This window comes from Rattus rattus, chromosome 14 (assembly GCF_011064425.1).
Source record: "Rattus rattus isolate New Zealand chromosome 14, Rrattus_CSIRO_v1, whole genome shotgun sequence".
Taxonomy (NCBI): Eukaryota; Metazoa; Chordata; class Mammalia; order Rodentia; family Muridae; genus Rattus; species Rattus rattus.
Genome location: NC_046167.1, coordinates 23,587,524 through 23,612,106, shown reverse-complemented (window position 1 = coordinate 23,612,106; position 24,583 = coordinate 23,587,524). Strand labels below are relative to the sequence as shown.

General features: G+C 42.1%; 1 protein-coding gene across 4 annotated transcripts in view; it reads left to right on the top strand.

The window, feature by feature from the left end:
* The window catches only part of Chrm3 (cholinergic receptor muscarinic 3), a 447,786-nt gene that overhangs the window by 349,159 nt on the left and 74,044 nt on the right, over nt 1-24,583 (top strand). Inside the window, exon 1 of one of the 4 annotated variants that reach the window (XM_032885106.1) lies at nt 16,976-17,554. The exons of the other annotated variants lie outside the window; for them this stretch is intronic. The gene's annotated coding sequence lies outside the window, so the exon portion shown is untranslated. Of the gene's footprint in view, nt 1-16,975; nt 17,555-24,583 lie in introns of those variants that run through there. 4 annotated transcript variants of the gene reach the window in all.

Here is a 24,583-nt window from a genome sequence, read left to right as displayed (position 1 = left end):
CTGCCAAAGATAGATTGGGAAGGCTGTCTGTGGTGAACTTCAGCACAGAACACTCCTAGGTGGACAGTAAATACATTCCATCACTATACATATAGAATTTGAAGTAGCAGCATCAGAAGACATGTAAGAATGAACTCTTTCCTACACTTTCCAACTTAGCATTCTAAGAGTAAATACCTGTTCTGTAGCAAGCTCTGCATTGGGAGGCTATGCAAGGGGGTTCAAGGGGCTGGCTGTCCAGTCAGTCTAGCCAGTTGGTAAACTCTAGGTTCAGTGAGAGATTCTATCTCAGAAAGTAAGGTAGAAAATCAATTAAGAAAGCATTAACCTCTAGCTTTTACATGCTCGCACACACACACACACACACACACACACACACACACACACACACACACATTTCTCAGGCTGTTAAGCAAAGATTCTGAGAATTGCTTTCCTTTTTCTTGCCTCGAATTTTATGTGGTACCTGGTGATTGTGAAGTTTAACCATGCACTGAATTCTTGAAGATCAGTTCTTCAACTCTAGTCTGAAAGCCAGAAGGTTTAACAAGTCCCATGATGCAAGCTGTCTAAGAGGATGTTCACATTATCAAGCCAAGCAGAGCTTCACTGATCAAAGTCCAAAAGCAGGAGACCCTCCTTTTGAGACCACCTATTGGAGATGCTGGCAACCACACTGTCAGAATAGCACTTAGAGAATTCCGACTCTGTGGAAACAGCCATTGGTACAGCCGTTGACTGGCTATCATCTTGTCTTGCTAAAATTGAAAATTAGACCAATTCACCTTTCACATTTTGGCTTTCTGAGGATTTATGGCCTTGTCACTAGAAAGCAATAGAGATTATCGTAACAGGAGAGTGATGGCGTCCTACCTCTCCAGGAATGTTCGGTTTTCCTTAGTGATGGCAGCTTTATGGTTCTCTTGTGAAAATCCACAGAAGGTGCTGTTACAAAATTGACACATTTTAGATACTTCGAAGGCCAGTGACTTGGAAGAGAGGAAGCATATTGTGGAACAGAAGCTGAATCAAGCTTGGAAATGAGGAATGAGATGCCGTTACAATGTTGGGGAAATTGACTTCTTTCTTGTGATGAACGGTCCTTATCCTTGAATGTCATCCACTTACTTACAATGGACCACAATTTGGAAATTTTGCTTTCTATGTATATTAAAAAAAAGAACCATCCCATTTTCTGGTTCACATTTTCTTCTGCGAAATCACCCAGGGCAGGAATACTTGAGCCATCTTGATCCCGTTCTTCCTAAATGGAGGAGGTTCTTCCTGTTGCTCATCCTACACACATTTGTCTGTATCTGCACTAGAACTGCCTTGAGTTTTTAAGGGAGTTTATTTAGCATTTGGGTTTCAAGGGAAACAAATGATGGTGAGGTATCTTGACAGACTCACTCTAGTTGTTTGATCTATGCAGACAATGCAAACTCCCTCTCAAATCCTCCAGCTCAGCTTGGTCCAAATGCAGTTCTGTCCCCCTAATTGGTGCTGAAGACACACAGATAAATGGTAATTCTTCGAAGCCTTCTTCTCTCACCTCTTACAATAGTTCTTGTTTCCATCTCATTTCATATTCATATGTTTTTCTTTAATTCCGTTCTTGTCTGGGATATCCACAAGCATCTCTCTCCATCAAATGTTCTTTTTGTAATGCCCTCATATTGCCCTTAACACTAGGTAGTTCCTGCTAAGTTCCCTCCAAAGTCCTTTACTCTTTTCTACCTCTTACTCTTACACAATTTCGAAAGCTTCTCCTGACAGTTTCCTTCGCGCTCATTACCGTCACCTCTTTAAATCTGAACTAAACACTAATGCTGAGAATAAGAATTGTCTGGATAGGGATGGCTCAGTTGGTGTGGGTGCTTGACATGCAAATGCCAGGACCTGAGTTCAGCCATGAGAACGCATCTTAAAAATAACCAGCAATACTAGCAAAGAGGTGTGGACAAGTGGACCTCATTGGCTTGCAGGCCATCCAGCCTAGCTTTTCTGGGCGAGTTCCAGGTCTGGGTGAGTTAGCTGTGTCTTGAAAACCAAGCTTAAGGATTCCAGGAGAGCAGCTGGTATTGTTCTCCGACTCCACCATCACACACACATGAGTAGGAACGAGTCTACATAGAAATCTCCCGTGTTTCATGACACACCGGCCTTCTCATTTAAAACTTACGAATGAGAGGACAAGGACACACATTTCGATGGGTGCAATGCAGTGAGGGCCACACACAGGGTAGAACATCTGGACCAAGACAGATCGTCTGACCCCTAGAGTGCAAAAAACGTAGCTAGCTTAATTGTGAAGCACAACCCCTAAGTGTGAGCACTATTTGAAACGTGTTATATACCGTTCTCTCAGGACCATTAACTGGCGCACAAAACCAAGCAGAACAACTTCTTATACTGCAGACCCATCAGGAAGGAAGTTGGTGTGTTTATCTGAAGGAGATCATAAGCAGGTGTTACACATATAAAGCAGGAAGGAGTAAGAGAATGAGAGACAGACGAAGGCCCAATAGGCTACCTGGCTTGTGAGCTCCCAAAATCTGCCTCTCTACTACCCATAATGCCTAGGTAAAAGCCATGCTTTTTATGTGGGCCCTGGGGATTTGAATTGAGGTCCTCCTGTTTGCAAGACAAGTGGTTTTGTCCCTGATCCATCTCCTCAGCCCTTTTTTCCATGTTTCTAAAGCCTCTGCTTGAGCAGAAGCCAGGAACTGTGGTGGGAAAGAAAAGGGGGTAGAAGGGAAGGGGGAGGGGGAGGGGAAGAGGGAGAGGTAGGGGAGGGAGAGAGGGGGAAAGAAGGGGAGAGGGGGAGAGAGAGAGAGAATCTGTGTGTGTGTGTGTGTGTGTGTGTGTGTGTTGTCTCTTAATTGCATTTTCTGAATAATAGGAATAGAAATGCCATCTGTCTCATCACATTCGTGTAGTGACTAAACGAACTTGGGTACTTTAAGATGCTTCACAGAGTGTAAAACACTCTCCAAGGAAGATTATAATTAGCATCATCATTCTTATTATTATTATTAACTGTGCAAACTTCAAAGCACTTGATTTCCCTTATTGGTTAATTCTAAAGAGGTTCGCCTCTACTCTGTTTCTTCCTAGGATGCTAATAGTTGCTATTCCTCTCTTGCATTTTAAAGGTGGGGGAGGGGGCTAGAAGATCTCTCCCAAAGCCAGAGTCTATGCTTTAAAAGGCTTTGATTCTCCAAGCTGTGAGGTGACCTAGGCTTCTCAGACACCTTTGCCACAACTACTCTCACAGTCTCCTGTCCGCAAAGCTCTGAGAGAGATGCTAAGATGTTGCAGTAAACCCCCAACTGGCACTAGTGACCTTTGCCAAGCTTTATGCCACCAGGATAGTCTCCATTCAGAATTTCTGCTGTTCTCAGAAGAACCTCCCACCTCCCATTGCTCTGGCCTCTTTCACCCATAAAACCACTTGGGCATCAAGATGTTAAACAGAATTGCCTATTGTAGGATGGCATTACAGAGCATGCACATCTGTGACCAGACAGAGATTCCAATTGCTACATCCAGCAGCAGCAGATGGGTGTGTTTAACAAGAGAATTGGATTGACTGCAGGGATTAAACGGAGAGCGGTGGTTGGATTAGTCAGCGAGATACACTGGGTTTCAGGAATGATGGCTGTCTGCGGAACTGCAAATCATGGCTGTGAGTGTGCCCAGTGTCTAGCCATAGCTACAGTGCTTCCTTTAGAAAAGCACACAATTCTATGTCTACTTTTAAATATATCCTTGTTAGAGCTGAGGGTGGGCCTTAGTTGGTAGAGGGCATAACTACCATGCATGAAATCCTGATTGGTTCCCCAATAGCAAATAAACTAGGTGTGGTGCACGCCTATAATCCCAGCACTTGGGAAGTGGGGGCGGGAGGATTAAAAATTCAAGGTCATCCAGGGAGTTAGAAACCAGTCTAGACTGGAAAATTTGTAATACATCCCCTTGCCCTCCCCTACGCTCACAGCTTCTGGCAATATTAGGTGCCTTCTATTATCTTTAAAGTAATAAAAATAATAAACTGTTCGTGGAAAAACCCAGAGAAAGTACCCATTCTGTTTTGAGTACAGCATCTGCCAAGATTGCCAAGCTGCTTCCTGTATTCCTAGTCTGAGAATATTCCACGGGGCTTGGGGTTCCTCATGGGTTGTGATGGTGATAATGATGAAAATTCCCATTTATATAATTTTTCCACTGTGTGGTATTGGTGTGTGTGTGTGTGTGTGTGTGTGTGTGTGTGTGTGTGTCTCACTGTGTGTGTGTCTCACTCTGTGTTTGTGTGTGCACGCATGTGTCACCCCTGTACCAAGGTGCATGTATAGAGGTCAGAGAACAGCCTCTCAAATCAAGCCTACGCTTTCTACCTCCCTTTTAAAGCATGTTCTCTTCATTTTTCTCACCATGAGCACTGGGCAAGCTTGCCCTCCGGCTTCTGGGGTTCTTCTGTCTCTGATTCCTATTTCCCCCGAAGAATGCTGAAGCACGAGAATTACATACAGCACATGCTACTGTGTGGCAGCTCTTCATGAGAGCCATGGGGGTTCAAGATGAGGGGCTCGTGTTTGTATAGCAAATGCCTCTGCTACTAAGACATCTCTCTGACCCTCACATAATCATTTCCTATTTGAGATCACAATTGGGTGTTTGGACCCAAAAGGAAAAGACAAGGATCTGGCCGTAGATTACAGATGTTACTTTTTAACACCGTGAGTTCTCTGAAACGGGATACTTTTTACTAGGCTAGAAGATGCTATGATCCTCTAATCTTTAAGACTCCAATTCCTCTTCATCTCCTTACAAAAAGAAAGGTAGCTGGAACCCCTTAAGACGCACTCGTAAATAATTATTCTCTGGCCTTTTTATTAGCAGGTTTTAGTTTTATAGGTTTATAGCAAGAATAATGTTTATAGATTCACACAACTTAAGAAAAAGGACACGCTGCTTAAAAGCAGTCGCAGCGCTTTGACAGCGTGATTTTGGCAAGGAATCCCTTCTAATCCACCCTCTCTGGAGTCTGGGTGTCACGCCCTTAAATAGGAATGCTAGAAGGGACTGGGACGGACACTGCTTCTGTGAGGAGAAGAGTCTTGGAGAAGTGAATGGAAAAATTTGCCTCTGTTTACCATGAATGAGCCCGGGGATTCAGCAATACTCTTGGACCAGATAGAGAGCATTTCCTTGGCTTCACAATCAGCTGCTTTTGGATACTGAAGTGAAATGTTTTCTGTCTTTCCCTCATTTTGTCTCTGATCTTTAAGTGCCCTGGTTAACTCATAGGTTCCATCTAATAAAAAATATAATTTATGTCTTTCAGTCAGTGTACGAAAGAAGTACATGTGGTCCATTACTTTGCTTTACATGCACACACACACACACACAAAGAGACAGAGAGAGAGAGACATGCATACACACACACACACACACACACACACACACACACAGAAATGCTGAAATGTACTAAAATCTTAAAAGAAATGGCTACATCATGATGAATATCTTATTATTCTTTTTTTCAAGAACTTTCCACGAATGCTCATGACATTCTTTGGATGAAGTTTCTCAAAGACATGCCTGAATCCCTTTGCATTATTTAGCATCCACCATCCGCTTTTTTCCATCTTAAGAAGCTGTTTTGACCCACGTCTGATGAGCCTAAACTCCACTTAGGATGCAGGTCTGAAGATGCGTCAATTCTGTTCAAGAAAGACAACTTTTCTGTTCCAGAGTGACAGCAGTATGGTGGGGAGGTGGCTCAGGGGATGAAGCATTTATAATAGGAGCCGAGTTGGATCCCCAGCTCCGACACAAAGCCAGGCCTGGTAGAGAATATCTGTAATTCAGTGCTCCAGTTGTAAGAGGGGGGCAGAGAGCAGAGTCTGTAGGCATCTAGCCAGATATAGACAGCAACAGTAACAAAAGAGAGACCTCATGCACTGTGGTGCACGTCTCAAGTAACGGACAGTCGGTAGCTGGAAAAGTTCATTTATAACATTACCCTTTCCTGTGGGTTCCATCTTGTACTACCTGTTCCTGGTTAAACTTTGCATGATGGCCTTCACAAAAGGAGGAAATAAGAAAGTTGACAAGTAAACGGCCCTCTCACTTCATCTAAATATGAGTCTAGGATTTTTTCCCCTATGAATATCTTAGAAATGTCAACTCTTGAACCCATACTAATCTTACTCTGAATCTCTCTCCTCCTCTCCTCCACTCTCTTGCCCACTTGGAGTTGCTCTCCTCTTGTCACCTCATCAACAGCGCCTTTCCCCTGCATCTGAGTTGGCTAACATAAGGGCCACACCTGGGTCGCCCGGGTCTCAAGGTCCAGGAGACAGGTAGCATCTGATCCATCGTGGAATGTGTTCATGGCCATGCAAGTTTTGATCTTGGGACTGGTACTCTTCCTCATCTGCCTTGACATTCAGCATGCTCCTAGGAGGCCCATTTAAGGAATGTTTTCTTTGTGTGTAGTAACCAATGCCAAGCCACAGCATGGGGGATGCAGGCTGATCTGATGCTGAAGATGCCAACCTGGAAGGCCTCTTCTTTCAGAGGCCATTTTGCAAGCCTTGGGGCTGCCAGCTGAGAGGTAATCCTCACCACAAAGGGACCCTAGATGCTTTGGATTCCTGAGAGATTAAAGGGATGCTGGAGAGCTTGGGGGTGTGACTGGGGATTAAAAGGACACTGGGGAACTTAAGGGTGTTCTCTACAGCCTGCAGAGGCTCTTCAGCAAGGACTAGACATACGGTGGTTTCTCCATAACTGAGGAGACTGTGCTGTTTGCCTGGCAGATAATAAGGACAGCGAGATTTGGGGGAGGGGACGACACTCTGTGGTGTTAGGATGTTAGAAAAGGCAAATGTGCAGTGTGCAAAATACACATCCTAAAGCCCTCAAGAGAACATCCTGGGGGGCTTCCAAACTAAGTCCTTGGGATTCCAGGACCAATTGCCACTTATTCTAAATGTTATTTCAGTGGAATTTGTTGGTTTTAGTTTCCTATGAGGTATCTTGGAGGGCTGTGTGACAATTGATACATTTGAGAGAACTTGCAGTTATGGGGTGTGTTTGGCCAACTTCAAGGGCACCTTGGATACTTGTCAGTGAGCACTAGCAAATGGCTGTGACCACTTTACTTGTAATTAATCTCTGCAACTTGTTGATCGGTCCTTTGAGGCTATAGGAGGTAACTGTTCACATCTGACCATTTGTACTAGGCCCTGATAACATTTTCTGAAAATGATTGTGTGTGTGTGTGTGTGTGTGTGTGCACGCGCACACACCTCTTTTGTGTATATGTGTGTGTCTGTGTGTATCTATGTCTATGTCTGTGTGTATGTATGTCTGTCTGTGTGTATGTCTGTGTGTATCTATGTCTATGTCTGTGTATGTATGTCTATGTCTGTGTGTATGTCTGTGTGTGTATCTATGTCTATGTCTGTATGCTCCTGTACACATGCAGAGCCTAGAGAAGGACCTCAGGTATTGGTCTTTATCACTCACCACCTAATTCCCTTGAGATAAGGTCTCTCATTGAGCCTCATCTAGAAGTCCCAGCAACCCTCCTATCTCTGCCCGTCATGGTTCTCAGGGTTCAGGTGTATTTCCCTCACAGTGCTCAAGTTCCAGGTACATGGGACTATGCCCAGCTTTTAAGTGGATACTAGAGATTTGAACTCAGGTTTGTTTGAGTGTGTGTGTACACATGTGCATGTGTGTCATGCATGTGTGTGTATGTATGTGTGTAACATGTGCATGTGTGTATGAGTGCATGTATGTGTATATGTGTGTGCACATGTAGGCACACATGTAAAGGCCCAAGGTTAACATTTGTCATCTCCCTCAGCTGTTCTTCCCTTTATTTTCAGAGTGTCTCATTAGATCTGAAGTTCCCCAGTTCTAGCTACTCTAGTTAGCTGGCTTGATCCAGGGACCTCCTGTCTCTGTCCCTCTGAATACTGGGATAACAAACAGGCTAACATATCTGCTTTGCTTTTCTGTTCATTTGTATGATCTAAACTTTTGTCCTGGCCCTTGCGGGTCAAGAACTTTGTCCACTGAGCCATAACCCAACCCCCTTCTGGAAGTTTAAACTAATCAAACTAAACTGATAAGGCACCATAATGGCTCTGAACCATGACTTCCACGAGATCCTGAGAGTTCCAATAAGTTTTATCTCTGTGAAAGCATACACCACCTTTGTATTTTGCATATTAATAATCAGGATACATATTTATGCATCAATTCAAGTCTCTGCTCTGAACCTGCCAATGCAAAGGCCAATGCATGTTTTGTTGTTGTTGTTGTGGTTGTTGTTGTTGTGGTTGTTGTTGTGGTTGTTGTTGTTGTTGTTGTTGAATAAAGCCATCTGGATGCCATGGTAAGATATCATTGTCAATACTGTGGACAGGCAGCCAGCCAACACTGCAGTGAGGTTCTTGCCTGATACATTTCCCAGGCAGTCTGTGATTACTATTATTTTAACACTTAAGACATGACTGTTCTCTTGGCATTAGGTAGCACACCAACATGCTGACCACCAGGCCCACTGTATCCTATTCTAGACACAAGATGCTGTGAAAATTACCTCCTTGCCAGCCACTTTGAACCTGTCACTCCAGCACTGAAAGCTCCTAGGGTGTCTCTAAGCCCTTCACCTTCACCCCACCATTCTTGCTGCACCTGCTGCTGCTTAGCTCTTCCTGAGCTGCAGATCCCCTACCCCCAACCCCAAGCGTCTGTCATTTGCTTGGCTCTAGCCTGAAAAATCTGTTCCCGGATTCAATCTGACACTTTCCAAGCCTCTATTATCCCTGGGACAGTTTGCCAAAAGAGAGTGAGGACAGTTCTGAAACAAAGACCCTGCCTCACACACACTGCTGAAACTTTAGAAGTCACAGACAGATGCAGACACAAGCTCAGCTTGGTGGCCCATGCTCTCTAGGTGTTTGTGGCTCTCATACCCCCTGATGTCACAGGCTTCTCCCAGACAAGTTTCTAGGCAGACAATGCTTTCATAATAATTCACATGCACTTTAAGGATACACAAAAGCCACTTCAAAGCAAAGTTTATAAAAAAGAATTATGAGGAGGCATCAAAGGGATGAAGGGATGGATTTATTTTCAAGAAAGGAATATACAAGAAGATATAAAGGCACTGATCGCTATCTGTGCATTTATTTATATGTTATGAAATATATTAAAAGCTCAGTTGAGGAGGTAGCTCAGTGAGTAAGAAAGTGTGCTTGCTGCATAAGCATGAAGAGCAGAGTTCAAATCCCCAGCATCCACTTAAAAAACTGAGCCTAATACCAGGGATATACAACTTTAATCCCAGAGCCACAGGGAACAGAGACAAGAGAATCCCTGGTGCTTGCTCAATGCCAGCCTCACTCCACATTCAGTGAGAGATCCTGTCTCAAGAGAATGATAGAGCAGGATACCTGACGTCCTTCTCTGGACTCTGCAAGTGCACATCACACACACACACACACACACGTTCCACTGCTGTGAAGACACTGTGACTAAAGCTAGCACTGGTTTGCACTTTCAGAGGTTCAGTCATTTATAATCATGGCAGGGAGCATGGTAGCAGGCAGGTGGGTGCTAGAGTAACTGAGCTTAGAACTACTTCTTGATCTCTAGGAAGACAGACAGACAGACAGACAGGCAGGCAGGAAGGCAGGCAGGCAGGCAGGCAGAGAAAGAAAGAAACAGAGACACCATGGGCTTGGTTTAGGCTTTTGAAACCTCAAAGCATACCCCGCAAAACACACTTTCTCTAAAAAGACCATGCATCCTAATCCTTCTAATCCTTTCAAGTAGTGCCATTCCCTGGTGATTAAGCATTCACTAGTGTGTGTGTGTGTGTGTGTGTGTGTGTGTGTGTGTGTGTGTGTGTGTGTGTGTGTGTGTGTGTGTACTGGGTGCCAGTCTAATTCAAATCACCGCTATACAACAGACAGATGTAGATATAGATATATATTGGGAAGCTTTTACTATATTAGGTTTCTACATGACTTCAAATAGCCCCTAGTCCATCCTTCCATTCCACACTCTGCTCTTCCCTCCTCACCCTATTTGATCCACCATTCAAGTCCCCCCACACAACCACTACTATCTATTCTATTCCCCTTCCAAGGGTAATCTGATACCCCCCCCAATCCTTTATTCTATATCTAACAGTTGTGGTTAGACCAATTGTAACCTGTATATCAAAGACGTAACACTTAACATACACATATAAGCAAATACACACCATATTTTCTTTCTGTGTATGGGGAGGGGGCGGGGTCTGGGTTACTTAATCAGGATGCTTTATCAATTTACCTACAGATTTCATGGTTTTATTTTTTAAGGGTTGAGTAATATTCCATCGTGTCAATATATTACATTTTCTTTATCTGTTCATCTATTGATAAATATCTAGTCTGTTTCCAATTTCTGGCTATTATAGCAGCAGTGAACGTGTCTGAGCAAGTGTCTCTGCATTAGGATGTGAAGTCCTTTGGATATACTCGCAAGAGTGGTATAGTTACACCTCAGCTCCCTTAGGAACCACGACACTGATTTCTATACTTGCTGTACAAGTTTGTACTCCTACTAGCAATGGAAGAATGCTCCCCTAACTGCACATCCTCACATGAGCCATCTCCTTTTTAAAAAGTCCTGGCCATTCTGACTGATGTAAGATGAAATCTTGAAATAGTTTTGATTTACATCTCCCTGATGGCTGAGAATGTTAAATAGTTAAGTGTTTCAAAGCCATTTGTGTTTCCTCATTGATAATTCTCTATTTAGATCTGTATCCTATTTTTAATTTTGGTTATTTGTTTTCTTGATATTTTGTTGTTGTTGTCATTGTTGTTGTTCTTTACATATTCTAGATCTTAGCTGTTTATTGGATGTATAGTTAGTAAAAATATTTTCTCATTCCATTGCCTCACATTTTGTCTGAATGCTGTCCTTTGCCATACAGGAGCTTTTCAGGTCAATGAGGTCTCATTTACTAATGTTGGTCTTAGTGCCTGTGCCATTGGTGTTCCGTTTAGGAACTCTTTTCCTGTGCCAATGTGTTCAAAACTATTCCTACTTCCTCTTCTGTCCTGTTTGGTGTATCTGCCTTACGTTGAGGTCTTTGATCTGCTTAGAGTTAAGTTTTATGAAAGGTGATAAATCTGAATCTATTTGCATTTTTCTGCATGCAGCCATCCAGTGTGACCAGAACCATTTGTTGAATGGCTCTTTTTCCCAGTGTGTATTTCTACCTTCTTTATCAAAACGTGGTATCCATTGTGTCTGGATCTTTGACTTAGTTCTGTTCATCAACATGTCTATTTTTATGCCAATGTCACGCTGATTTTACTACTATTGCTCTGTAGTACAACTTGAGATCGGGGGAATGGTGATACCTTCAGTAATTCTTTCAGTGTTCAGGATTGTTTTAGATATCGTGGAGTTTTTGCCCCCCCCCACTGGAAACTGAAATTGTCCTTTCAAGTTCTGTGAAGAATTGTTTTAGAATTTTAATGAGGATTGCATTGAATCTAGATGGCTTTTGGTAGGGTGGCCAGTTTTATAATCCTACCAAACCATCAGCATAGGAGATCATTCCATCTTCTGATATGTTCTTCAATTTCTTTCACTTGCTTGATTAAAATTACCTCCAAGCATTTTTCTTTTTGTTTGTTTGCTTGTTTATTTGTTTTGAGGCTATTGTGAAAGGATTGTTGTTTACCTGGTTTCTTTCTCAGTCTGTTATTCATATATAAGAAGGATACTGATTTTTTGCATATTAATTTTGTACCCTACTATTGTGCCAAAAGATTTTCTTTTATCAGCTGTAGTAGTTTCTTGGTGAAATTTTTAGAGTCACTTATGTTTACAATTACATTGTCTGCAAATAAAGATACTTTAACATCTTCCTGTTTTTATTTATTTGATCTTTCAGGTGTCCTATTGCTCTAGATAAGACCTAAAATACTACATTGAGTAGGTTTGGAGAAAGTGGACAATTGTCTTGTTCCTGATTTTAGTGGAAATGCTTTAGTTTCTCTCCATTTAAATTGAAATTGGCTATAGGTCTGCTATAAACTATTATGTTTAGATATGTCCCTTATATCCCTAGTCTCTCCAGAACTTTTATCATAAAGGGGTGTTAGATTTTGTCAAATCTGCATCTAATGAGATTTTAGTCTGCTAATAGAGTGGATTACATTATTGATTTATGTCTGTTGAACCATCGATATATTTCTGGGGTGAAACCTACTTGATTGTGGTAGATTATTTTTTTTTATTTCCTGGATTTGGTTTGCAAGTATTTTGTTAAGAACTTTTGCATATATGTTCATAAGGGGAACTAGTCTGTAATTCTCTTTCTTTTTGAGACTTTATGTGGTTTGTATATCAGGATAATTGTGGTATTGTAAAAAGAGCTGGGCAATGTTTCTTCTGTTTATATTTTGTGGAATAATTTAAAGAGTACTGGCATTAAATCTTTGAAAGTCTGGTAGAATTCTGCACTAAAACCATTTTGCCCTGGGCTGATGGGGGAGGGGCTTTTAATCACTGTTTCTATTTTGCTGGGGGTTATAGATCTATTTAAGTTACTTCTCAGATCTTGATATAACTTTGTTAGGTGGCCTATATCAAGATTTTCCAATTTGGTGTAGCACAAGTTTGTTTTTTTTTTAAGTGTGTCCTTATGATTCTCTGGATGTCCTTGGTATCTATTGTTATGTTCCTCCTTTTTGTCTCTAATTTTGTCCATTCCTATCTTCTCCATCAACCTTTTAATTTGGCTAAGAGTTTGTTAATATTATTGATTTTAAAGAACTCCGATTCATTGATTCTTTGTGTTTTCTTGTTTGTGTATCTATTTCTATTTTATTGATTTCAGCCCAGAGTTTGATTATTTCCTTCCATCTACTTCTTGGCCATTATTTTTTCCTTTTATTCTCGAGCTTTCAGGTGTGCTGTTAAATTACTAATGTGCGATCTCTCTGATTTTTTTTTACACAGGCACTTAGTGCTATGAACCTTCTTCCTTGTGTCCCATAAATTTGGGTATGTTTTATTTTTATTTTAATTCAATTCTAGAACATTGTTACTTTCTTTGTTAATCTTCCTTTTGACCTGTTTTTGTCATTGAGTAGACAGTTGTTCAGCTTTTATGAGTTTGTAGAGCGTATGTTGTCTACGTTGTCGTTGAAGTCCACCTTTAATCCATAGTTGTCTGATGAGATATAGGATGTTACTTCAGTGTTCATGTATCTGTTGAGAGAGACTTGCTTTGTGCCTGAGAATGTGGTCAGTTTTGGAGAAGGTTCCGTGAGGTGTTGAGAAGAGATATACTCTATTGTATTTGGGTGAAATGCTCTCTAAGTGTTTATTCAGTATATTTTCTTTATGACATCATTTAGCTCCAGTATCTCTCGGTTTAGTTTCTGTCTACATGACCTGTCTATTAGTGAAACTGGGGTATTAAAGTCACATACTATCACTGTATAAGGGTCAATATGTGATTTTAGCTGTAGTAGTCTTTCTTTTATGAACTTGGATGCCATTGTGTGCATGGATATTTAGAATCAGAATGTCCCATTGGTGGATTTTTTTTTTTGAGGAGTATATTGTGCCCTTCCCTATCTCTTCTGATTAGTTACTCATTAAATGGTTTTGTTTGTTTTGCCAGATATTAAAATGGCTAAACAGGCTTGTTTCTTATGCTTGGAATATCTTTTGCCATCTTTTTTTTTTTTTTTTTTTTTTGGTTTTTTTTTTTTGGGCTTGGGGACCGAACCTAGGGCCTTGCACTTCCTAGGCAAGCGCTCTACCACTGAGCTAAATCCCCAACCCCTTGCCATCTTTTTATCCTGAGGTGATGTCTATCCTTGATGTTAAGGTCTGTTTCTTGCCTGTAGCAAAAGGATGCGAAAGTCCTTGTCTTATTCTTCGATTCTATTGGTTTTCTCGGGGCCTACTGTGGTAAACTTGCTAGATCTAGTGGTAACATACTGTCTTGGCTGATGATTGGGTTTTCACTCTGTATCAACACATCTGGGTTGAGGATGATGATAATTCTAGGTGTGATATCAGCTCTTGTCTTTGCTGGGTAGATTTCCCATTCCTTGGTTTCTGTTGCCTTCTCTGAATCTTGGGAGCATGTGGTGGCTATGCCACCTGGTAGTTAGTACTGCTGGGTCCATACCAAATGTAAGCACTGAGACTCTGGAATAAAATGTGTTCTAGGTTTTGGAAGCCGATTTGCAGAAATAGAGGCAAGAGAGAAGGGCAAGTAAAGGTGTGTGCTGTTGATAGAATCCATAGGAGAAAGAAAAGGCTGCATCTGCCAAGAGAATCTGTGGAGTCCACAGGGAATGGAAGGAGAAAGGGAAGGTGGGGCCCTGCAGGTGGTCTGGGCCTCAGAATGACTGGGGAACTGAAATCAGAGGATGGGAAGGAGAGTTAAAATTGTGTGGCCGAATCCCTGGCTGGCATGGCGATTCTGTTTCCAAGGAGAGTCTTGGACATTGGTGGGAGGAGTGTGATAAGGAAGGAAGGCTGTAGGAGATCTTCTTACTCCCCTACAGTGGGGCAGAGAGGAAAGTGAGGCTGCTGCACGTGGTCTGCTACAAAGCTGGGGGTAAGACTGGGGAAGTGGAGTTGGAGGCTGGGAAGGAGAGTGAAAATCACCTACCTGATTCCCTGGCTGGCTGGCCAGTGAGTTTTAATGGAGCAATTACAATATTTAAAAATTAGGAAACAAACTCCAGAAAATCAACTTGAAATATTTGGGGCTAAATCTAAATGAAGATGATGGACTGTGACCATTTTAGATGCTCCTGAATCCCCCCCCCCGTGTGTGTGTGTGTGTGTGTGTGTGTGTGTGTGTGTGTCACTCCCTCTCTCTCCAGTCTTTTTCTTTTCCTCTTCCTTCCTTTCTCCTTCTCTCTTCTTCTCCCCTCTCTTCTCTTCTCTCCCTCCCACCAGCCCATATATATGTTAGCTATGTATTAGAGATAGAAAACAAGGGTGGCCTTTGAGCAGGGCCTGCCTATGGAATTATCTGCTACATTTCTTGGCAGAGAAAGCCTCCTCCTTCTCTACCTGCAACAACATTGGCTGCTGTTTTTCCTCTTCATCATGCAGCATAGAAATGGTCTTGAGTCCCATCAGAGCCACCTGGGGCTGAGAGGTATGCATCTGTGCTGTGTTCTTCAGAGACCTATGATCTTCCAATCCCTCCCAAACCCTGCCAGGCAATGGTGCCTTTTATCTGTGGTCCCTGCTAAGCTTCAGTTAAACAGATGCCGGTAACATCACTTCTGTGATGTCTTAGTCCTCTGGAAATGAAGCAAGTCCTCTGTCATTCTCACGGGAATGACAGCCTCACCCTAAGTAGACCTATAAATCACACATAGTATTTTGACCCAGTCATACTTTCTGGTGACTTGGGGTCAGAGATAAGAACAGGGTTATGAGGCTTCCTGACGTCTCCTTTGACTATACCACTATCTTTTCCTACATTTTCTCCTGCAAACCACCTACCAGTTGTTTTGATGTATGTTGATTGTGTTCTTAGAGGGTAGATGTAAACATGGGAATTTTTGAATAAATGTTAGGGTAGCTGTTTTGACTCTCTGCACTTTCCTCTGAACTGCCAATGAATCAGAGTGTACCTAATCTCATGACCTACCCACAAAAGAAAAAGCAAGATTTTTTAAAATTTAACTTTTGCCCAATAACAGTATACAGTATTGGGTTTCATTATAGTGTTTTCAAATAAAGTTTGTTCTTATTGACCCCCCTCATTCTCCTGACCTCTTAAACCTTCCACACCACTATTATGTCCTTTCTGCCTCCATGTTTCATGTGCCCTCCCCTCCCCTTTCTCATCACCTCTTCCCCACTTCATGATCTTCTTTCTAATTCCATAGCCCAAACCCACACCCCTTATATCCATACATGTAAATTCAATAAGCTAGAATCCTCATGATAGATAACATGATGTTTATAGGAAGGTGTGATTTTGAACTATACTTTTTATGTCTCTTCATCCTGCTTTTCCTTGGTTATTTGTTTGTTTTTGTTTTTGTTTTCCCCTTTGAATTTTAATCAGTCTTGTGGAAAATTGAACAGGTTTCTAAGAGGTTCTGTGTGTTGCCACATTACATATGCTTCTAAAACTATTCTTTCAGAGGTCATTTCTACAGCTTGCTACTGCATGTGTGTTTATGTTTAAGATTTATTTATTTATTATGTATTTGATGTTCTACCTACATGTATGCCTGTGGGCCTGAAGAGGTCACCAGATCTCATTATAAATGTTTATGAGCCACCATATGGTTGCTGGGAATTGAATTCAGGACCTCTAAAAAAGCAACCCATGTTTTTAACCTCTGAGCTATTTCTCCAGCCCATGTATTTATATTTTTATTTGAATGACATTATACTCATTTGTTAGTCATTACCATTAAAACCAATAAACATGATCCTTCTGAAAGGTTATATCTTCTAAAAAGCTCAGTTAAAAAGATAAAGGCAGAGAGTTGAGAGTTGGGGAGATAGATCAATAGGAATTGTGAATGTCTTGCAAACACAAGGACCAGAGCTCAATCCCAGGAACTCGTGTTAAAAGAAAAGAATCTGAGTATGATGACAGCATGATTGTGACCCCAATACTGGGAAGGTAGAGACAGGGCTAATGAGACAGCTTAGCCTACTTGGCTAGTTTTGGCCAGTAACTGAAAAAAATCTCAAAACAGCAAAACAAAAAAGGTAGAGAGAACCTGGGAAATCATGTCAGAGATACACAGGAGGTAAGATTACAGAGTATATAATATATATTATAGAATATATATACATATATATACATATACATGCATTTATGTATATATATGTGTGTGTGTATATATATATATATATATATATATATAGTCATTTACTGCAGGAGAGGTCTAATTCAAATCCAGGCCATCAACCCAGATGCAGAATAAAATGGTGCTTGAACATTGAGCAAAGGAGCGAGCTCTCATCTTGGGGTCTTGGTGCCTGATATACAGGTTTAATGCTACACCTTGAGTCAGTTTTGATGAACTGTACCAGAATAAGGAGCCTGAATAAATGTGTCAGCAACATCCTTGAAGCCCTTTATCTCAATGAGCAATGAGGTGGCACCTCTGTGTCATGATAGCTTAGCAAACATCAGCAGCTACAAACTGGTTTATCCAGGACTCATTACAGGGTATTCCATGTGCTGAGGCACAGGGAAGCACCCAGAACTCAGGGAACACTGTACTTAGTGATTCATGCCTGCACCTTCTTTTCTTTGATTCTGATTCAAGCCATGAGAATGTGTTTGTCTTGCTTCAGAGAGACTGGTGACCTTTCCTAGTACAGTCTCACTTCACTTCTTCTGACCCTGCCTTTCTCTTCTCTACTTATCTTTAAGCCATGAAACTGGACAAACTTTACCAATACCCGCAGAGCATTCCCTCACAAGCTCCACTGAGTCTGTGAGGTAGGTGCTATACCTCATTGTTGAGCTGAAATAAACTGAGAAAGAGGTAGAAAAAAGGGGGGGCTTCAGCCTGCTCCAGACTTCTAGACACCAGGTTCAAAATTTTGCTTCTCGGGTTTCTGAGCTTTCTAGTTCCTAAGCTGCGTGACCTCAGAAAACACATGCGGCTTGTTTGTGTGCTAGCCTTCCTGGTGCACGGGGGTGTGTGTTAGCATCTCACAGGCACTCTGAGAGGCACTGAGCTGGAACACGCTGAACGTATCTCCAAGGTTCTTACACGGTCAGTGCTGCTAGGAAGCCTGCCATGCCAGTCACTTCTCTACGGAAGCTGCAACAATGGCGTCCTGGTACAACTGCACTGCAGGAAGCTAGGGACCAAACCCTGAAGGCCCCAAGGCTTGTCTAGAATCCCTGGTATCCATAGAGTCTTCCTCCAATATGATCCTGAAGCTTGCAGTCTCCTCTTCCTGGGTCAATTGTAGAAAACTTCTGACCGCTCTGTCTGAAAAGTATCTTAGTATGATGGGAGTCCCAGGCCTTACTTTCCCCAGCCCCAAACTGTACAAACTCTCAAAAGTAGAATGGAGTCTCCACTTCCTCTCAGACTGCTGAACCACTTGAGATTATTCTGGCTTTCACCTTGAGATACTCCCTCCCCAATACACAAGCAACCATAGGATGTACCTACCTTTCCTACACACACACACACACACACACACACACACATTCACATCCGTAAAGACATGTATACACATATGCATACATACTATATACATATATACATATATGCATACTTAAACATATGCACATACATGTGTATACACTTGTATATGAACACTTACACACATATATACATATATGTACATATATACACATTTACATACACATGTATACATTGTACATACCCATGCACACGCACACACGAGTGCACACACACACACCCCTCTTCAAGCTCAGCTCTTTAGAAAGCAATCTTCCCTCACAGAATTGGAGAACTGGGCATAGTCCATTTAGGAACACCCACATTCCTGCCCACTTACTACCCCATGCAGCTTCACAGAAAGGACTTGCTTTCCCTGAGCTTTTTCTAGCCTATGAGATCATTCCCACACCTACCTAAAGGTTCGAACAGCTTTGTGAGCTAACGGTATGCATGACATTTGATACGTTTTCTTATTCTGCTTGGGTATCACAATAAAACACTGCGGCCTAGGTGTCTCCCACAATGGACACTTGATCCCATGATCTTAGAGACTGGAAGCAAAGGGACAGCAGAGTTGACATTCAGTGAAGGCTTCATGACTGGTTTGTAGATGGCCGACTTCTTGCCATGTCCTCATATGGCCTTTCCCCTGGGTGCACCTCGTGTCACTACCTCATCGTGTAAATGCACTCACTAATCCTTTGTGGGATAGGTCCATTTCTGAGCTTCCTAAAACAATGTCCTGTAATCTGTGTTTGAACTTCTAAACCCAGGATGAAAAGCTACCAAAGAGATCGTTAAACTGAGCACAGTGGGATCAATGACAGCTGTTCATCTGCTTTCTGGGGCCATGTGTTTGCTTCATCAGAGTCTACTTCAAGTCAGGACTGATAGTGATTTAGTCAGCAAAGACTGTAAGTCAGTTAAAGATCAGTATTCCTCAGAAGCCAAATCAATACTTCTTCAAATAAATTTTACAATGGGAGAAACTACTAATTCAGAATTAAAATTTTATAACTATAGCCAAATATCTATTTTAAAAAAAGGTTAAGGGCAGGGGTTCCTATTTACTTCTCCAAGTTCACCCTGTCATGGTGAGGCAGGGGACGCACTGACCTTGTGTTATGGACACTAACATTATTTGATAAATGAGACAGAGTGGGTGGAATTCTTTAAGTGGAGCTTTTCAGAAACATCGGTGATCTGACAGGTTAGCATACCTACACAGTTAGTGAAGCAGCACCCAGGGGTCACACAGTCACAGAGTACCCAGGAAGCAGACTGCAGCACTAGCCTTCAAAAAACAAATCCATCAGAAAGAATGGTTCTGTTCAGTGTTTGGGACTGTGAGACCCATGGTGAGAAATATGACCACCAGTTGTGGGAATTGGTCACTAAATCAAGATAATGGCCTTCGTCCTGGAGCTATCAGCTCTACTACAGAGCCAACATTTGTGCTGCCTCTTAAATGTCAAAGAACATGGTCAACTCTGTTTCAGCATGTTGTCCAGGACGCTCCATGCAGAGTGGATAAGCTGCACAGTCCCATTCAGCTAGGAATAAAAACAATAGTCTTATGGAATGTCAGAGATAGAAGAAGCCTCAGACTTCATGTTTTACAGGATGGGGATGGTGTCTGATGGTCTCAAGTAGGTTGGCAAGCTAGCACTGACTGGTTACTGCAGCCTTGATCCAGGGAGGCCACTTAAATGATGTCCACGCTGAAGTTGGCTTTGACTTCTTCCTGTGCATTTCAGCCATGGCTCCATTACTATAGTTCCCTTCCCTCTCACCCTTACACAAGACCATTAAAATATTAATAAAGTAAAATATCATTAAAATATCATCCTTTAAATCATGATAAATTCTCTAGAACATATTCAGCTAGGGGTGCAACTCAGATAGTAGACAGTTTATCTAGACCCTCACACTGTACAGAGTGTGGTGGTTCATGCTTGACATCCTAGCACTCAGGAGGTAGAGGCGGAGGATCAGGAGTTCAAGGTCATGATCAGCTACAGAACAAATGCTGGGTCTAGTTTGGAACACATGAGAACTTGTTTCAAAAATAAGTGAACCCATATCAGTAGTTTACTGATGTGTTTAGGTTATGTTCTGGAAACAATTCACTCTAGGAAAATGAGACAAAGGGCTTTCTGTGAGTCAAGGGTAAGCTGGGCTTCATGGTGAAATTTTGTCTCAAAAAGGGGCAAGTTTTTAAAAAAAAACTATAAATGTACAAAAATCAAATTCATCTATCACTTTTCCTGTCAATAGATGACACGGAGAAATTTTTCAAACAGAAAAGGAAGTAAAAAACAGACACAAATATAAAAGGCCCTTTTGTGACTTTTCTTTCTCTCTCTTTTTAAGTAAAATGACAAATTCAGGGGTAAAAAATAGTTTTCTAAAAGGATTTGAAGAAAAAACTGGCAAGAGATAGAATGTCAGATGACGCTGGAAGAGTGACAGCCGCAGTGACAGATACCATAACTGCACTAGTGTGGGTGGGTTAGATCAGACGCTGGCCTTTCACAGACACCTAACAGCTCCTGAATAACTACAGTTAAAAAGCAGTCTTGGAGGTCCGCGTGAAGATGCCTGCCACTCTGAGAACATGCACTTGAGGCCATCTGCTAGCAGACGCAGAACGTTGTGCTGCAGGTGGTACCCTCAGCGCCCCAGAGACCACGCCTCCATGTCATTTCATGCCACCATATAACGCCTTTATGGTCTTCGCTAACGCGTATCCGTTTTATAAGCTGGGACTAGAGTTGAAAAGCTAGCTCAGCCAAGAAAGTGCTTAGCATGCAAGCATGAGGGCTTAAATTCAATTCCCAGGGGCGGGGAATGAATAAAGAGAAAAGCTAGGCATGATGAGAGGAGTCTGTGACCCTAGATCTGGGGGTGCAGAGGCAGGCAGATTCCTCAGGCTTTTTGGCCAACCAGCCCACATTACTTGGTAAGTTTTGATTCAGTGAGAGGCCCTCGCTCGAAAGGAAGATGAAAGGTTCCTTAGAAATAACACCTGAGATTGCCCTTTGCCTCCACAACCACATGAGCACACGTGCATCCGTGTTCACATTCATGGAAAAGGAGTCAGCCAGAGTTGTACAGGTAGCGATTACCTTATACACACGAGGACCAGAGTTCTAACACTATGGGGCACCCAGTTTTGTTTTGTTTTGTTTTTTAAATCCTAATATAGCTATGCAAGGTTGCAACCCCACCTAGCCTTGCAGGACGGTGACAGGTGCTTTCTAAGAACTTTCTAGTCAGCCATCTGGTCAAAGTGGTGAGCTTGCAGTTCAGTAAGAGACCCTGTCTTAAAACAATAAGACAGAGAATGACAGGGTTAGATACATGTCTTTGTCTTGCTCTGGCCTCTGGAGTCAAGTACTCACTTGACTAGGTAACCAGGTACTTCAAATTCCTGACAACTTGACCTCTCCGCCATGATGGACTAGACCTGAACCGTGAGCAAAATAAACCCTTTCTCCTTCCTTTGTAAGGTCACTTTATTGTAGTAACCATGAGTAACTAAGAACACAGTGGGTGGTGAGAGCAAAACAATAAGAATGACTTTAATGGCACCAAACTGTACATTCAAGCATGGATAGCATAGTTAATGTCATGCCTTGTATATTTACCACTGGTTTATACTTTAATACTTTTATGATTTTGATAATTTCATGCAGCACATTTGGATTATATTCATCCCTCTCCCAATTTCTCCCAGACCCACCCTCCACTCACACAAGGTCGTGGTGTCTATCTGTCTCTGTTTTCAGCCAGTTGGGTCCAATTTGCATTGCTCAGTTCCTAAGCTGCAAAGCCTGGTCTGCAGTATGGCAGATCATTCAGGTGTCACGCCCTTAAATAAAGCTGTCTTTCCTTCTCCCAGCAGCCGTCAAGTGCCAATAGCTCCCCAGCTAGAGATAGGCTTTTGTGTCACAGTCTCTGTGGCTTTGTGTGTATATCTGCCCAGTGGTGTCCAGGAAATACTGTTTCTTTGAAGTGATCCACACCTTTAGCTCTCACCATCTTTCCACCCCCTCTCACCAGTAGAGATCCATGAGTCTTGGCATGGGTTCTGGGGGGATGTGACACGGTTGTCCCATTAGGGATGCACATGCCATAGTCTTTTATTCTCTACATGTTGAGCAGTTGTGCGGTTTGTGTTGATTGCCACCAGACATAAGAAGGAGTTTCTCTAATGAGGACTGATCTATAGGCACAACAATACATCATTAGGAGTCATTTTAATATTATGTCCATTTAGCGGACCTACTACTATTTACCACTTTAAAAAACTTTTTTAAATGACATATACTTAGCTAGGCATAGTGATACATGCTTGCAATCCCAGCACTCAAGGGGCTGAAGGATACATATTCCAGTAAATTTGAAACTTGCTGGGGCAAGACCCTATCTCAAAATGATACAAAACTTGCCTACTCATGGTATCACCCATTCAGTTATAAATAATTTGAGGATCAGAGCTCTATTTTATATTTTGACCTCCGTTCTCAGTGGTCTATATGTGGCAGCCTGTATTTTTTTTAAAAAAAAAGGATTATAGAAGCAAAATTACCTATGCATGCAGGGTTGTAAAAGTGAAAAGAATGAGGAAAAGCAGTCACTTAGAAAGTAAGGAAACATAAACGTAGGGTGTTCCATCACAAAGATCTGGGATACAGACGGAAACAAGCCTGACCTTGAACAAAAGAGACCTCTGAGCAATACCAGAAGTAGGCATGACCTAAGATGAGAGACACTGCATCAGTGTCTACTGGGAAAAAAAGAGAGAAAATATCATTTCTGCAACTGAGGGGAAGATAGGAATCAATGGAACTAATATAATAACATATATGTTAATTAAATATATTATTATTCAAGACCACACTAAACATAAGCTGCAGTGCTGGCCTGTGGAAGAATTCACAAGTCTTACTGCAGGAGACAAAAAGCAACATATGGAGAAATATAAAAAATGCTCCCTAGGGACGCTGCCTCATCAGATGTCAAGATAAACCTAGATGAAGCAAAGCAAGGTGACTCTAACAGACCTAAGGCCACTCGTGGATCCAAGGGCAAAAGCTGAGACAGCTGGGAACTGAAACAGCTCCTGTCACTGATGGCTTGAGTGGATGACATTGAGGAATGAAAGGGAGGGAATGGGGTCACTCCCTGATGTTTACTGTGCCTACATGGGAGTGTAGGAACTCATGAGAACCTGAGCATGGTGGTACATGCTTGTAATTCCAGCACTGGAAGATAAGATCTCTGAGGCTCAAAGGCTAGACAGGTTAGCCAGACTACCCTTCCAGGGGAGCCCTGTGTCAAAATGATACAGTAATGGCTCCTGAAGAACAGCACCTGTGGCTGATCTCTGGCCTCCAAGTGAACATGCACATACCTAAACACAGATAAACAAACACACCCAGTAATAACAATAACATTAAAGATAAAATGAGAGAAGGGATTAGCTCTCACCATCATTACTGAGGCATCCCTGGACAACACAGCACTGCCCATGAGAATGCCCATGGGTCAGTAAAGTGAACAGAGATAAACCACTCCGTAGACTGTTTTGTGGAAGCTTGTCTGCTTTATTGTGTGGGGAAGCCTATCAACTGTGATTGGTTAGCACATTACCTTGGCTATGTGGAAGACAGACATGAAAGCAGTAAAGGAGAATGGAGACCTATCCACAAGTCAGTTACTGGCTACTCAAGCCAGCATTCACTGTTCTGACTTCTGGGGTATGGCGTATCATGCTTCTTATTTAGAACTACAGTGTACCAAGTAGGCTACCTGCGAGACCATGCCTGCATTTTCTCTTATAAGTGCCTACGTAGAAATATTTGGGATCTATTTCTTCCGGTGGAGCAGATTAGAAAAAGTTCAAGCTAGAAGGACGAGAGCTTTTTAGGAAACTGTGGCAGAAATGATTCCATCCTGATCCAAGATTCTGGATGCATTGGAATCAGAGTCAAAGGGTGGACAGGGTGTGCTAAAGATGGTAGGTGCTTTATCAGTTCTTGAGGAACTTGCCTTCCTGAAATTCTTTCATGTCAGCTTGCCTTTGTCTTCTGTTTCTTGTTGGTTTGGTTTGGTTTGGTTTGGTTTGGTTTGGTTTGGTTTGGTTTGGTTTGGCTTTCTAGGGGTTTTTGTGGTACATTTGTTTATGCCCATCTCTGTTATTAAGGCAGAGTAAAGACCTAGAAGCTATGTAGCGAGCAGTGTTCTATGACTACCATTCTATGTCTGACTCCCGTGGGGGAATCTTGACTCTGAGCCTCAACTTCCTTAATCACCTAGTA